Source organism: Ctenocephalides felis, unplaced genomic scaffold, assembly GCF_003426905.1.
Source record: "Ctenocephalides felis isolate EL2017-DRISC unplaced genomic scaffold, ASM342690v1 CF-g0.4_SCAFFOLD_01886, whole genome shotgun sequence".
Lineage (NCBI taxonomy): Eukaryota > Metazoa > Arthropoda > Insecta > Siphonaptera > Pulicidae > Ctenocephalides > Ctenocephalides felis.
Window position 1 is genome coordinate 130628074 of NW_020538040.1, and position 15191 is coordinate 130643264.

At 30.5% G+C, this 15191-nt stretch overlaps 1 pseudogene; it reads left to right on the forward strand.

The window, feature by feature from the left end:
- The first annotated feature begins 4092 nt into the window (after positions 1-4092).
- On the forward strand, positions 4093-9852 carry LOC113375904 (annotated as a pseudogene).
- The last annotated feature ends 5339 nt before the right edge of the window (positions 9853-15191 follow it).

Below are 15191 nucleotides of genomic sequence, written 5' to 3' on the forward strand. Positions count from 1 at the left end.
TGTTGAATTTAACTTAAAATTAACTATACAACTTATAAAACAATTAAATAACGTGCACTTGAAAATTACATTAAGGCTTTGTAAACTAAACAACGGGACTCACAACCAAAAAATAACTATCAACGAAAGAAAATACTTTTGTTATGGATTTTTAAACATTACCGTTTTTCACCCGTCAGCGACGTCGTAAGAATCAATGGCTGATTATACAGCTTTTTCTATCTACTTTCAAATATTGTTGTTAACAATTCTTAACTTTACTTGTTTTTGAGATATTAGTGGTGGATCTGTTAACCCGCGGACATTTATGCCCCGCTGTACCCTATATAATTATCACAAAAATTAAAGTGGCTGACCGCTTGATAACAATATATCTAGGTTAAGATGTACGTGAGAGCAATAACTTCTAGAAAATGTAGTTCTGATTGCTGTTCAAATAGAATATAATTTTTTTCAAAAAAGTTTGATGTTTCAAAAAGTATAATAAAGAAATGTCTACATTACATACAAAACATATGTAATATGAGGTATTTCTCACTTACTTATAGCATTTAGATACTTACATTTTTATTTCATAAATTATACTATTTTTTTTAACTTTCCGTAGGGTAGTTATAGTAATGGGCCGAAAATCGTAAATGAAAATTTTTGCATTTCTTTACGTTTTGAAGGTTTCTGAACATTTAGGCATACCTCAGAAAAAATGGATGTGCGTGTGTGTGTGTTTTGTATGTCCGCATTTTTCTGTCCACGTTTTCGGGTGCACGGATCAACCGATTTGAATGGTTCAAAAAACATTCTATTCCTATTGATAGGGAGATGTGCTGATTAGTTTATGAAAAGGGCAGGTCCAGCCGTTACGGAGATACGGAGCTAATTGTACAAAAAATGGCAGTTTTTGAGAGAACTAAGCGTCAGATTTGAATAATTCAAAGAACTTTCTACTTGTTTAACAAAATAATTGCTTTTGAAAAAAAATTTTTTTGTTTCATTTTTTTTAAAAATTTTTTTTTGTATATCGAAAATTGTTCAGATTTTATTTTTAATTCTGACTAAAGTTCTAATATACTTTAAACAAATAATTTCAACTTTGCAATTCAGTTTATATAATTCTTATAAATATTAGACAATGTTACAATATTTATAATAATCTATTTAAAAACATTTAATATTTCTAGAACATTTCGTTACGGTACGGGAAGTTTTAGCAGTTTGCCTTAAGGCACGATGCCATACACCACTAGTTTATAATCGTATTACGCTCATTATTTTTACAACATATTGAACTTTTACATATTTCTATTACATTATTATTTTAATTGATATTATATTTTAGTTATGGTATATCATAATAAAATTTTCACTCAAGATTTCACTTTCTCGATTTTTCAATGATAGTTTTTTAATAAATTTAGTAAATAATATAAATTTATTAAATAATGTGAATTTTACTAAATATAGTACCAGGGATTTATACACGTATGTAATGGTTATATACTTTCCACGTTTACTCTACTTATGCTTGGTATTAAGCAGTAGCAATATCAGTTTTTACATGAGATTATAGATCTAAAATAAGATTTCAATTGAAAATAGCCTTTTTGCGCATTGGTGAAATAATATTTAAATTAATATTTAATAATAATATTTAATTATGATACATCACATCATGCATTCTGATAAAAGTAGGATAAGGAACAGCTAATAGAACGCGTAGTTTAAATATACATATATGTACGAATATATGTATGTATGTTGACTATTATGTTTTGTAGTTAAGTGCTTATATATTTATATGTCTGTACTTATATAGATATACATTTATATTTTTCAAATAAAATAGATATCACTTATATTTTTATGTGCTAAGTGCTTGCCAACTGCTGTAACGAACAAATAAGCAGATGGTGTCTGGGTTTCGTACAATCTTTTTGGATATAAAATCTCTAAGACAACTAATCGTATCAACCCTGTGCGTTGCCAAAAATCGACAAACGTTGAATCGGTGATATTTCAAATGTCGTTTTCACGAAAGTGCGGTCACTGAGGCAGTGCGACTGCTAAATGGAGCTAAGTGGTGCCCGGTGTTATGCCACCCCTTAGGAATCGCCACCTTAGGGATGATACGCACTGACGGGAAATCGATATTAGTGGCTGAACAAATCAGATGTAACATTGATCTGAATAGTTATTTATACCCAAATTATCAGAACTCTTGCTTCTCCAGAATTTATTAGTGTGCTGTGAAAAGTGAACATGCAAAATATTAATCCATTTACTTATGTAAATGAGCTTGTTCACTTGTATATCGCATAAAGTACCTATATTATTATGCACTCTAAGTAGGGGAGACTGGGTACGGTTGTGCCAGGTTACAGATAAACAGATGACAGTCGCCTTAACAGATAAACTATACTAATTTTGAGATAGCGTCTAAAAGGAAAAAGATGAAGCATGTTTGTTCGAACAAGTTTACATTATTGCATTCAGTCAGCGCCCCGCATTAACATGATCTGTCGACCAAATTGCGTTTAAAGAGCCAAAAGTAAGTTATTTTGTTCGATTTCTTTCAATAATAATTGTTACTTGTATACAATAGATCACTTTGTTATTTTGCTGTAAGTTGAACATTAGTAGTTAATTACCAGCAATTAGTTTTGATTCATGTGACATGTATTTCTTGTCCTTATTGGGTGAAATTCAAACAGATGAAAAAAATCTTAAGTTAGATTTTAGATACAAAATTTGAAAGAGAAAAGTAGAAGAAAAGTCAATACAAGTAAACAAGAAGTAAAAGTCGATAAAATGTTTTGTTTATTATGTTTAACAATACATATGTTTAGATTATGATTTTCAATTTTGTTGTTCAAAATAATTAAACGCGATTGAAGTAAAACTTATTTGCTACTGTACAAGATGGCATTTAAGTAAAAATAAATACATCATATAACAATTTTGAATAATGTTTATTAGTAATATGGTAACACTCGTGATGCACACATTTATTAGTGTCAACCATTATACACATTTATATAATGATAAATTATAAATTATATATTTATAATAGCATTAAAAATATGTATCATAGCATTAAAAATATATATAATATTTAAAAACAATAATGTAATTAAAGTCATACTTTAAATATGATATGATCGGTTTGTCATTGTAATTAGCATTTAGAAATGAACCTTCATTAGAGAAATGAAGTAATTGCTGATTAATAAATTCTCGTTCACACAGTAGGTTATGTTAAACAACACCTAATCAAATATTGTTTTTGCAACTTCACTCATCATGTAATTGTGTTTGAAAAACTTCATGTAATTAAAATTAACATACATTCATTGAATGCTTGTATTCTTTTTCGCTGGCGATATAATCTCATTCTTTGAACAGCTGTAATATATGTCTTGCATAAGAAATATTTTTCATTTTAATAAGATTTATAGAAACTACGAATAATATAGAAATAATTTCTAATCAATAAACTTACGTTTAGTACACGGCACAAACTTTTAATTTGTTTTGATATTTTCAAGGAACAGGTAAAATATTCTTCTGATTCAGGCATTTTTCATTAAATCAACATTTGTACTACGATGTAACTTTAAAATGTTTATTTATCTATGCCGATTTCCTTGTTGATATCGGAACGCATACAACGTTGATGCCGGTACGCATACAACGACAAATCTCTAGTCACATACACGACGACTAATCACAATCGACCCGTATGTGGTATTTTTTATGATGTAATTGGTTTGGTTTTTACAATATAATTGCTCGAATTCAAATTGGACCTTTGTGCCCCTCCGTAACCTACTCATATAATACGCAATAATTTGTATAAAAAACATTATACTTGCATAATATGTGTTAATATATTCTCACCAGCAGCGATGGATCAATAAAAACAAGTTAATTAAATTTTCATTAAAAATTCATAAAAGAATTAATTATTAAGATTAATTATTATGGAAAAGCAATTTAATAAACATTTTTCTCAACTTAGATACCGGATTAATATTGATGCCAGTGCGGGAATGAGGCGGGACGGTTCAGCTTTTGCGCGACATTCGGGATTTGGGTATGCGGGACGAACATAGGGATGGTAATACTTGGTTTTAATAATTTATCGACATTATTATTTATATTATATTATATTCAGGCATAATATTTATTATATATTTACTTGTGCATATTTTCATAGATCAAACTCTCTAAATATCAAAGAAGAATAAATATTTTAATATGTCAGATTTTATTTCGTTTTTTTTTTAATTTAAACGTTCTTGAATTTTTTAAAGAATATTGAGATTGGGTAATTATTTCTAGATACATTCGATCATGTGGAAAAATAATATATTATAGAGTTTTATATTTATATATTATACTTGTAACTGTATAACACAATATATGCAATGTACAGTGATACCCCACCTTACGAGCTTAATTCGTTCCATAACCACGCTCGCATGTCGAATTGCTCGTATCTCGAAACATTTTTTCCATATAAATACATTGAAAAGCCATTAATTCGATCTAGCATAGTGTTGTTTTGATATTATACATGAATAAAACTATATTGCTAAGATCAAATACATATTCTGCAAAAACATAGCAAATTACTAAATAAAAATTGCTAGTATTTGCGTTTAAAAAACTATCCAATGAGTATTTTTTTCACCTTATTGTAGTATTTCGGAAATGAGTTAAACATGTTTTGCCAAACAATTCTTATCCAGTTGTATCTTTTTCGGGGTGATTTTTATCTAAAAACATTTCAACTTTGTCGCACATTGCCCGTAAAAATATACAACATTAAAATTAATAAATTGGAATTTTTAACTTTAAAATAATTTACTTTATGTATTTGTATGATAATTAAATGCGACTTCGCATTTGAAAATCGTTATTAGAACTGATTTTAGATGAACCTGTTTCTTTCGCATCCTTATAAATTTACGTTATGCCTCTCACTCGCACTTATCTAATATGTTGATTATATGATGAAACAACGAATCGCTCTTTAGCCGGCTCATATCTCGAATTTGGCTCGTATAACGAAGCAAACGAACCACTTCTTTGTCTCTCATTTTTCCAATTTGTTCATATCCACGGATATGAAATATATATATTGGCCCAAAGGTCCAACTTGACTTTGAGCAGTTATATTATGAAATCGAAACCATTTACATCACAGCAAATACCACATATCGAACAAACAACTATCTGACTATGTTCAGTAAAACTCTCAGCTAATTCATTATTGTAGAAATACGTTTTTCTGCCTTGTTTCCAAATTTTTGTCACCTAGTTTTTTTGTCTTATTGTCGTGGTAAAAAGGGACAGCAAGGGGATTTTTCGTGTTTGAAAGCAAAAAGACTGACAACGGAAAAAGTAATTGATATACACTTGAACACAATTTAATTGTTCTGTATTTCAGCAGTTATCATTTATGAAAATACAATATGGCAATATTTTGGGTCATTTTATAACTAGGATGTCATAAAATTGCATGTAAGACCAAAAAGCGACAGCTTTGTTAGTAAAAAATTCCAAGCAAATATCTGTACCAGATTTAGAACCAGTTCTGCAAAGTCGGATATAACAAATTCTCTGATACTACTCCGCTTGGATTCACTCCGAGAGAGGAGTTATATCCTCGGATATAAGTCACTCTGGAGTTACCCAACTTTAGTGTGTATATATAGGTAGTAGAGATGGGCTTATCATATCCGAAGCCGGACCGGTTAGGTTTTGACTCCGTTTCAGAGAGGAGTTATATCCACTAACAACTCCACGACTCCGACAACTTTGAAACATAATACTTGACACAAATGTGTTCTCTAGTGTGTTGTTAACATATCTAAGGATTTATTACGACTTTGGAAATAGTTTACAAATAGTTCAAACATTTTTGTTCATTTTATTATAATAATTACTATTTTATGCATTTCAATATGCATACAAATCTCAAATTGACAAAAAACTTGAGAATCAAGATCAATAATTTTGCAATTATTTTTGAAGAGAAAATATAGAATTCCTTGAATATGTTTATTTTTATATGAAAATAATGCAGTGAACCTTATGTATGAAATAAGAACAAATCTTTGTGTGTAATATTTTTCACAAAATAATAATACCTCACATTCTTTTATTATTTCCTTTTTTTTTTAATTTTATTTTCATTCTGCAATCTATAAAAATAATTATATTTAGCAGAGAATGCTGACAAGTGTTTACAATTGCTTGTTTACAAATTAGTACATACGCCCAGTGGTGTATCTACTATAGTTAATATATAAAAAGAAAAAACTAAAGACAAATATAGAGAGAGAAAAGAAAAAATATATATATATAAAAATAAACTATAATAAATCTCGAGGTAATTTCCTTTTGAGCCTGGTCGGCTGGCCTTCCTGGTATAAGTTGCATGCTAGTTGGTTTGGATGTGCGTCAATTCTATTCTTATAATTACAGGCAAACATTGATATATGTTCTTGAATTGTAGGTATACCCGTGTCTTTGTGGAGAATCCATGTTGGCGTGTAGTGAGGAGCGTTTAATATTTGCCGCAGGAATTTGTTTTGTGCTCGTTGTATTATGTTTAAATTGCTCTTTTTAGCAGTACCCCAAAGTTGTAATCCGTAGGTCCACACGGGTTTGATCACAGCCTTATATATAAGTAATTTGTTGTAAGTTGATAATTCTGATTTTCTGTTTAAGAGCCAATAATAATTTTTGAAGATTAGATCTATTTGTTGTTTTTTGTTCTTTATGTGTACTTTCCAGTTGAGTTTCCTATCTAAGTGAATGCCGAGATACTTTATTGATTCTTTGGACGGAATAATTTCATCGTTGAGTACAACTGCTGGGCAAGTTTGGGTGCGAAGCGTGAAAGTTATATGGACTGATTTTGTGCTATTTACTTCTATCCTCCACAACGAAAACCATTTCTCAGCTAAGCTGAGATGGTGCTGAAGGCTGTTGGAAGCTGCAGTCGGATCTTTGTTTGTGGCGATGATGCACGTATCATCAGCAAATGTGGCTAAACTCGTGTCAGTTGAAGTTGGAAAATCAGCTGTAAAAATTAAAATAGTGTTGGGGCGAGGACACTCCCTTGAGGCACTCCAGAATTAATTTCGGTAATATTTGAGTCCGTATCGGCGATGCTGACAAAAAAGTTTCTATTTTGTAAATAGGATTTTATTAATAGGAATAAAGAATCTGGTAAACATCTTTTAACTTTATACATTAATCCGGTATGCCATACTTTGTCAAATGCCTGCTTGAGATTCAAAAAAGCCGCAGAACAGTACTCTTTATTATGCAGCGCATTGTTAATTACGTTTATTATTCTGTGAACTTGCTCAATTGTTGAATGTTTGTCGCGAAACCCAAATTGATGATTCGGAATAAAACTTTGTTCTTGTAGGATTATTTTAATCCGTTGAAGAATTAGCTTTTCAAATATTTTCGATATGCAAGACAATAAACTTATCGGCCGGTAGGAAGATAATAGATAAGGGTCTTTACCTGGTTTTACTATAAGGATTATTTTAGCTCTTTTCCAAGACTGCGGAAAAGTTTTCATTTTTATTATTTCCTTTTCGAGAATTAATTATTCTCGTAGTTTGATTAGCATACTATTACTTTTACACAATTATAAAATCATAATTGTGTAAAAGTTATAATATAATACTAAATATTTTTTAGCTGATTGTATACCATTGAAAGAGCTCATTTACGGACAAACATTATCGTACACAGAATGTAGAGTACAAAATAGCATTATTTTGAGACATTATATACCTGGAAAGTCCTAAAACTGGCTGTCAGACGAGAAAAAGACCACTTCTTTCGACCCAAATCTTTGTATTAGTAAAAAATTTCAAGCAAATATCTGCACATGTTAACAGATTTAGTACCAGTTTAGGGAAGTCGGATATGACAAATTCTGGGTGATTTATAAGTATACCGAGTTGATATAGATAGAGCATTTTAATGTGAAAAACTATTGCAGGTTATTCAGTTTGTACAAATTTTCAGAACATGTTATTTCGTGACAGGCTGTGTAAAATATACTAGATATTGACGCATTGTCGATTATCAATGTTTATATACTATAAGTTTTAATATTTGATTTATCAAAGCATACAATATTAAATAATCTAGTAGCTAAGCACAATTTTAAAAACAAATAAGTACTCAATATGTCATCGGGGTAGATTAAAATTTTGAGTGATTCCGTACGAGTATAGGCACTAGCGGTGGTGATATGAAGGCATCAGTACTTCGTGCAAAATTTGCAAGTGATGATGAGGCAGACATGCAAACCGTAAAACGGTGAAAGTTATAGAATAGTTGATAAGTAACAACAACTATTGACTTCCCTTCAATTGCATACATTTAACTACAACTTCTACTTCAGAACGTCTCACAGCAACGGATTCCAAAAGAAAAATGCCTTCATATCGAGACAAAATAACGTCTTTTCGTAAAAGTTCGCGATCCCGCTGTCGTTGGCTTACGAATCATACAAATTATCGGACGAATTATTCTGATGAGCGAAGGAGAAGACACCTTAGAAGTAGGACCAGGAATAGAGACAGACATACACGTAGTAGAAACGAGAGTGGAGATCATCATCGCAGTTACATAAGTAGGTCTAGTGAAAGGAGCTGTCAAAGATACCACTGGCATAGAGATGATTACAGTCGCCGTCGAACAAATAAGCATCAGGAAGACCCGATTGCAGATGATAAGGAGGGCCATCTCATGTACAAACCTAGTGATACAATTGGAGATAGATATGAAATTATTAGTACGTTAGGTGAAGGAACCTTTAGTAAAGTGGTAAGTGTTAGGGATTCACAGAATCAAACGACAGTTGCATTAAAGATTCTTAAAAACCGAGACAAATACAGAGATGCAGCGATGAAGGAAATCAAAGTGTTAGAAAAAGTTTCTAAATTTGATCCACATAACTTATTCTTATGTGTGCGAATGGATAATTGGATAAATTATTATGGCCACATCTGCATTGCTTTTGAAATATTAGGTGTAAGTGTTTTTGAATTTTTAATGGAAAATGATTATCAACCCTACGGGCTTGACCAGATCCGGCATAAGGCTCATCAGCTTTGTGTTGCTGTGCGTTTCCTTCATCAAATAAAATTGACTCACACCGACCTAAAACCGGAAAATATCTTATTTGTTAATTCAGAATACGACATTGTTGTTGATGAAAAATGCAATTCAAAACCATACAAGCGAGTAAGAAACACTGAGATTAGGTTGATTGATTTTGGGTGCGCAACCTTCGATTATGAATATCACTTATCACTGGTTTCAACCCAATTCTATCGTGCACCTGAAGTGATATTAGAATTAGGTTGGTCGCATCCATGTGATGTGTGGTCTATCGGCTGTATACTTTTTGAATTGTACCATGGCATTGCCCTGTTCCAAACACTTGACAATCGTGAGCACTTTGCTATGATGGAGCGAATATTGGGAAAACTGCCTTTAACGATGACCAGGAAATCAATAACAGGCTATTTCTTCAAAGGCGAGCTGGAATGGGATGATTGTAGTTCTCAAGGGCGTTATGTCCGAATGAATCATAAACCCCTACATGCATATTTGTATTCTAACAATGAAGATGAACATCTTCTGTTTGAACTAATTAACGTCATGCTGGAATATGATCCTGCTAAACGTATTACACTGGATGAGTCCCTAAAACATGAATTCTTCTACATGCTTCCTCAACGGCTGAATGTCGATAACACACAGGTGGAGTTTTCACAAGACAAATTGTATGATGGTCTTTCCAGATAAAATTCACACTACAATTTGTAAATATTCAGGTTTATTGGAAGTCAAGTTACGATAGTTAGATGGTGGTGCCATTGGGAGAAATTTATTGTATCATAGTCGATGTCACAGCACCCATTAGATTTTATCACTTTAATTTTTTTTTGAAACTAAATTAATGATAAATAAATGATACAGACAATGTTTTGCCGTGCTTATTTATTGACGGAGTTATGCATATATGTGACGCAGTTGTAACTTTTCCACTTGTTAATTTTTTTTTCGAAGATAATAAATACTAAACTTGTTTTTTTCTGGCTTGTGGGTTTTACTCTTGAAAAATATAAATACAAATCAATGAGTAAATATGTGAAGACCCTGAAAAAATAGTTCGAGTTATAGTTGACACGTTACCTTACAAAAATAATTTAAGAGTATACAAAAATCACGCTTTTTATTAATATTTAATGTAATAAATTTATGTAGTGTAATTATTTATGACAGAAGTACTTTCTTGTAAAATGTTGGTCAAACTTTTTGCTGCAGGCATAGTAACATAATTATTTTGCATTATCTTTTATATCTGATCAGCACTTGGAGCAGAAGATAGATGATATATAGAATTTGGTAAATTAATATGTACATTTCTTTCCCGAAACTGATATTGCAGTTATTAGCGTTGAAAGTTTTACTATTCAGGATTAAATATATGTAAGGCATGTTATTTACCCAGAATTTATTCAATAAAAATCTTGTAGAAATGCACCCATTATACTGTCTAAGACGCACATTGAAATTAAAGATTTAAATTTAAAACTGATAAACTAATAAATAACTTAAAGTTTTAGGATAATATTATCAAACGTGAAGTTGGAACATCATTTCATATATAATACATAATCAGAATTTTACTATTACCCTTTCCACTCGGATGCCGTATTAATTCTGCAATTCACGAGTGGAAAGGGTTAACAATTACAATTATTATTTCACGGAGCACATCTATCGTATTTTATCTGTGGAATATAATATTTTATGACTTTGTAATCAGTTTCATTATTGGTAAACCCATTAAATTTAATTTTATTTTATAAATTATTTTAAGTACTTATCCACGGTTTCTATATTCAGTTCTTTTGAGATCAACATTTAATCTTAAACATCGAGGAATTGGTTGAAAGAAGTTATAAAATGTAATACTTAGCTATACAAATTACAATACAAACTACAAATATAATCCCGTGATAAAATACTTATGTTTTTATTGATGTCGCAGATATTATGTTAATTTATAATATTTACTATATATAATTCACAACAATCGCAAAATAATATTATTGTGAAAATAAATATACATTTACGAAAAAGAAATGATTATTTTGCCTAAAACGTAAATTTTATATGTGCATTTCATGTGTTAATGAACCGTTCCAAATTAACTTTTATTATTGGTAAACAACGCCTTACTAATTCTATTACTACAATACAAAGTTAATGTAAATTAACTTGGATATACAAATGATTACAAATGCGATATGCACACATCTACTTATTCTAAATCTGATCTCAAACGATTCAGAATGACCTGAAACGTGAAAAAACATGAATTTAGCAAGTCGGATTTTTTGGCAAAGTATAAACTTCTTCTCCGTGAAGAAATGGGCAGGACGTCAAACTTTTTTAAATACAAAATCTTCTGGCCATTGTTAGAGATTTTGAAAATTGACATATTTTAAAGTAAGGGGTCATTAATTAACCAAGTGAGGTTTTTAGGAGGGGGTGTTTGACAAAAAATAACAAAATATTACGTATAGTAAGATGCCACGTGTGTTTATTTTTTACCAGATTTTTTTAAAAAAAATCCAAACATCAAAAAAAAAATTACATTTTTGTCTCGTAACTAAAAATACACGTAATGTTTAGTGGGAGAAGGAAGTTTATTTTAAATATCACCAGGTATCACCAAGGGGGAGGGAGGGTTGAAATCTTAAAAATTTGATCACGTGATTAATGTATGCCCCCTAACATGAATTTATTATAAAATCTTAGTATTATTTTGGTGCAGTTTTCTGGCTATTTGTATGCTTTGTAACCTGCCTCTGCCAAATACTAATCTTCTTCTTATTAATAGGTATCGAATGTTTTTAGAATCATTCAAATCGGTATATCCGTGTGCTCGGAATCGTCGACGAAAAATTGTATCCGCACATGCAAAAACACACACATACATTCATTTTTTCTAAGGTATGCCACAATGCTCAAAAACTCTAAAACGTACAGATGTATAAAAAGTTTCATTTTCGATTTTTTGCGATTACTATAACTTACCCTACGGGAAGTAAAAATATTCCAAGTTTCAAAATTTAGAAAATAAAATCAAAACTAAAAAAATTAAATTTGAATAAAAAGTATAATTTTAAAAATTCTAAATTCTCAAAAATCTAATTTATCTAAAGCTTTTTTTTAAAAAAAAAATTAAATTACTGTACGGGAAGTTTCAGCAATTTGACTTAAGGTTTGATCTCATGCACCACTTTTTCTGCAATTTTCATAGCGTTTGAATTTTTGGGAAGTAAAAAATTAAAATAAGGACATTTATCGAAATTTTCCCCATATCTGTTGTACAGCTCTATCTTTCCAAGATCCGCTCACGGAGCCACGGGAAACGTCGTCCGCTGGATTTAATTGATTTAATTACATTGTGTTAATTAGGGTAGATGTTTGCAAAACTGAAACAGTTGCTCCGAAACGTCTGACGTATAATGCCGTCGGATTTATGTGTGCACAGACATGCCATTCGCATAATTCGCACACAATCTGTGGAATACAAAACATAGAAAAACTTTTTTTTTTATTTATTATTTAATAGACAATCAGAAGACAATGTTTCTATTAGTCTATGTGATAAGTTATATTTGGCGTTTAGAGGTCTCCTCCATTGAAGAAATCCACTGCTAGAATTAATCTCTAGCTGTCTGTATATAATTCAATATTGTAGGTCTTTTGGCCATTTCTTCTTGAGTCTTCTCGTTTGAACCATTTTGTTGATGATTTGTATTTCAGCGTTCGAATGATCATCGATTTTGTTGTGGTAAGAACAGCTCCGGGTCTTTATAATTTCATTTACAGTTTTAATTTCCAGGTCCCTGTGGATGGTCTCATTAGTTACGTACCAAGGCGCATCTACCATTGCTCTTAATATTTTGTTCTGGGTACGCTGCATAGAAAAACTTGAAAACAAAAGTCTGATAGACAATAATATATTTTTACCCATAGACATTACTTATTTGGCATAGGGTAGAGCGGTGTTTAAAGGTCCACCACCGATATCTTAAAAACCAGTAAAGTTTAGAATTTTTTTAACAACAATATTTAAAAGTAGGGGAAAGAAGATGTATAACGAGCCATCACGTTGATTCTTACGACGTTGTTATCGGGAGATAGACGAAAATGTTTGAAAATCCATAACAAAAGTTTTTTTTATTCTTGTTTTTTGGTAGTGAGCAATGTTTAGTTTACGAGACCTTGATATAATTTTTAAGTACACATTATTTAATTGTTTTAAAAGATGTTAATTTTAAGTTAGATTCAACGGTTTTTTTATATAACCTATATAAGAGCTTGCATATGGGCAGGATAAAAATTGATCCTTTACCCTGGCAAAGGTGTAAAAAATTAAAATTAGTAAATAAAAAAAAATATTACAACTCTGCTGAAGAATATTTCTGACCAAGTCGTCGTTTTTTACTATGTTATACATTTATATTTTGCATTGGTTGAATAATAAAACTGTTATTGCGTATGAGGTAAAAAGGACCAGATTATTTAATTTTTTTAAATGAATTCAAAATGATGAATTCAAAAAGTTGAAATTTTAGCTAGAATTTTACTGTTATTGTTGTGATATAATTGGTCTGGTTTTTATAATATAATTGCTCAAAGTCAAATTGGACCTTTGTTCCCCGCCCTACCCCATAATATATTTTCACTTAATGGTTGTGAACAGAAAATTTTGCAATTATTGCCCTGGATATAGTTTGAACGCTTTTTTGATTGGAAACACAAAAATACATATTTTTATTTATTATGAAATATATTATCTATCTATAGATAAGGGAAATCAGAAGGTTCCATTTCAATTTGTATCTTGGACAAGCTGATGTCAAGCAATAGTGTCATCCGTTTTCACTCAATAATATAGATCAAAAGTATGTTTTAAATTAAAAATAGTCGCAAAGAATTAAAAATATGATCACAATTAAAAATAGAGATAATATAAATGGAAAAAATAACAATTGAGCTGCCTTTTAACTTAGGAAGGATGTTTATGTTTTTGTCAGAAAATACGTTTTCTCGACTTTTCAAGTTATTCTGAATCGTTTGAGATGCAATTAGGAAAAAGTATGCGTGTGAGTCTATATGTGTATATGCGACGACTTTTTATTGATGTTTTTTACAAACTGCTCGATCGTTTACAAGTTAGGATTTAATTTAAGTGGTTAATTTATAAATGTTTACCCACAATTCAAGAACATATATCAATGGTTGCTATTAATTATAAGAACATAATTGACGTTCATCCTAACCAACTAGCAAGTCATTTATACCAAGAAGGGCAGCCGACCAGGCTCAAAAGAAAAATACCTGGATATCTAATATAGTTTATTTATAGTTTTTTTAATTTTTTTTCTCCCCATTTGTCTTTATTTTTTTTATATTAGCGCTGGTAGATACGCCACTGGGGGTATCTACTAATTTGTAGACAATTAATTGTAAACAACTTGTCAGCATTCTCTACTAAATGTAATTATTTTTATAGATTGCAGAATAAAAATATATTTAAAAAAAAATATAAATGTTTATTAAATTTTAGAATAATGGTATGCGCTTTTAGAACGTACTAGCGCATATTTGTGGGCTGTAATTAATACAATTACAGATATTTAAAGCCTATTTGAAAGATATCAACACGGGTCAAGCAATTAGAATGATTTAACTAGTGGTGCATGGCATCGTGCCTTAAGGCAATTTGTTGGAACTTTCCTTACCGAAAATTGAAATTTTTATAAAATTTTAATTTTTTTTTGAAAACTTAAAAAAGCTAGATTTTTTTTACATTTTGAAATGTTTTTGAAAACTTTGATCTTTTTTTAAATCAATTGCGCTGCGTAGCTGTTTTAGAGACGAAATATAGAAGCGCGTAAGTGCTGTGTCGTAGTCTAACGGATAAACATTGGTACCGAATTCATAGAAATGTAAACAAACTTTGTACGTATTATTAGAAATTCTATAAAATATTTGAAGATTTGATGTGCATATGTCTACTGATCATTTTTGACCGCGAATTGGCTCTTTTTTGAATA